Here is a 2,968-nt window from a genome sequence, read left to right as displayed (position 1 = left end):
TAACTGTTAATGAAATGGAGAAATGACGGTCTCTGTTTAATATACGGTTAACCTCTCTCTCTCTCTCTCTCTCTCTCTCTCTCTCTCTCTCTCTCTCTCTCTCTCTCTCTCTCTCTCTCTTCTCGTCTTCTCTCTCTCTCTCTCTTCCTCTGTCCCTCTCTCTCTCTCTCTCTCTCTCTCTCTCTCTCTCTCTCTCCTCTCTCTCTCTCTCTCTCTCTCTCTCTCTCTCTCTCTCTCTCTCTCTCTCTCTCTCTCGGTCTGTCTGTCTATCAATCTACCTATCTATCGATCTATCGATCTATATCTATCTTAACCTAGTGCAGAACTTTTGTTTCCACCGATAGGACACCCTAACCGCTTGTCCTCAACAGTTTTTTTCTGGCAACCCCTATTATGGACCTCCGTCCCTGTTTTTATCTTTATTTTTTTATATAGTTATTTATGTTTTTTTATGTAGTAATAACCGGGCGAGGACTGTCACAGCAAAGTACAAGTATTTATTGTGTATAGGACAAAAAAGTATCCCTCTTTTTTAAGTTGTTCAGTTTTTTATTCTAAAAAAATCTGTCAACCACTCAAATTGTAACCCAATATTCCCTATTAAAATAACGTTATGCCACATCCCACGACCATCCTAACTAAAAAAAGAATTATCATTTATACGCAACTTAATAAAAAATGAGTAAATATCAATAAAAAACCAGAACCATATTAGGGACCCGAAACTCCTATGCTATTTCCCATGGCTCGGCGATACTATGGGACCTGAGGATAAAGTCTGAAGGGTCAGTATCTCCCTTTTTAACACTTACATCACTAAGGATTCATTATAACTACAAAATTTATGATATAAGCTTAATCAGTTTGATAAGAGGTGTATGCTCATCTGGAATGGAATGCGTGATCACAATAAATGGAATTGTGATGATAGGAAAAGTATGAATCTCCAACAAAGAAGAAAGTTTTAGAATAACCGATTCGGTTGCCACGCAGTCTTTAAGAAATCATTATCAAATTACAGTAGATAAATGTGAAGTGAAAGCTAGGTGTAGTGGAATATTGAATTCCCCTCATGTGTTAGGCGATTTGTAAATTATCCTGAAGAGACTGATACTAATGCAAATAAAGGCAGTAACAGTAGCAATATTAAGAACAGTAATGATTACCAGTACTGCTATTATTATATTTACCTTTATTACAATCATTGTCACTGTTATCAATATTTCCATTATCATTATTATCATTGTTGTTATTGCTTCTGTTATTACTGTTGTTGTTATCGTTATTACTATTGTTATTTTTTTCATCATTATCATTATTATTGTCCTTATTATTATCATTGTTGTTATCATCATTATCACTATTACCATTATCGCAATCATTATCATTATCATTATTCCTATTATTATCATATCAGTATTAATATAATTAGCGATAATAACCGGGGTCACACCATGCATTTATGTGAACGAGAAAAAATTGCTTACAGAAGGTATTTCATTTTGCAACAGAGAAACATGTGCTGTCAGATATTAGCTATGTCCTTGGCAACATTATATTGCACTACATCATGCAACTGTTCCCAGAACCATGAAGCTTGTTATTTCGGGTCCCGGTTCTGAATTTTGTACTTCCCGTATTATTAAATAAATTTTGTATTTTAAGTGTTTCATTTTTTTATTCATTTATTTATTTGGTAATTGTTTATCATCAAATGGATTATATCCTGTTAGTGGAAGCGTGGAAACAAAGGCTTCACTTTCACTATCATTATCAAAATGTATTGAGTGCTAGTGCAAAATGTCGGTAACAATGCTGTATCGCACACTTAATATCTTTAATTCCGAATTTCCTCATTCTAAAATACTTAAGAATGGCGAAGTTGTGGATGACCAGTAATGCGGAAAATGTCACTGTCTGCAGTAATAAATTCACTTGTGCCGTATGTACGTAAGTTCGTTTCTGCTTTTCTTTCTGCAATTGCCTTTCACGGTTTCCTCTCTGAATATTTATAGCCACCGAAAAAAAACAGCTTCCTTCTCGGGATAATCACGTATCATGTTATTAGTATATTTCCTTCTGATCCGCATTCAGTCAGAAATATGATTCATACAGGAATTATTACAATTTCTCGGAAGGAGATGACCAAGAATCTGGTTATAAAAGTTTCCACCGAAGATACGGTCCAGCTTAATGGCATCGCTGAATGCTTGGCTAAGCCCCGGGGTAGTCAAGGGTAACACATGTAATTACTGGTATTTCCTCATCTTTGGCTCTATTGTCCTTGTCGAAGGGCAAAGTGGCAGGATTTGTGAAGCTGATAAAACGTATGGAAAATGTAAACACGAAGCTAAGTAAATCACATAATGAATAAGGTATTATGTGGTAATGGTAGTTATAGGACGAGATGCCGAGAAAGGCAGGCGTTGCTATAAATACCCAAAAAAAGTTGAGTGTGAGGCAAGTACTGTGCAAACCAGGCGGGTCTTGCGAACACGGGGCAAGCAGACGCGGTGGGTATGTCCTATTACTGGTTTTACAGTACACGCTGGGTATGCGGTATACGGTAATGAGGAAACGGATTCACGTAGAACCAATCTAAGAGGATAGAATCCGAGAGTAGTATGCGAATACGATACTTATATGTAGATATTCCGCCTGTATGGATTTAAAGGCGTTTGGTATGTAATGCAAGTGTCTGCTTGTGTTATGAGAAACGTGTCTGGTCTATGATAAAAGTATTAGCTAAGGTGTAATACGAATACACACTACACATAGATGGAAGGTGAAGACGGTGCATGGGAGTAGAAAACGTTAAGACAAAATAGACGCATTAAAAACAAGGCGGAGCTATTTGTGGGGGTAGAGGAAAGGGGATTTCTTCTACCTGTTCTGGGCGGTCCTTTGGACGCGGGCTCTTGTGGGTAGCACGGGCTGGGCGGGACTAAAAAACACACATACACACGAA

This window comes from Penaeus monodon, chromosome 4 (assembly GCF_015228065.2).
Source record: "Penaeus monodon isolate SGIC_2016 chromosome 4, NSTDA_Pmon_1, whole genome shotgun sequence".
Lineage (NCBI taxonomy): Eukaryota > Metazoa > Arthropoda > Malacostraca > Decapoda > Penaeidae > Penaeus > Penaeus monodon.
The sequence above is the reverse complement of the archived record's forward strand: the minus strand, read 5'-3'. Positions refer to the sequence as shown.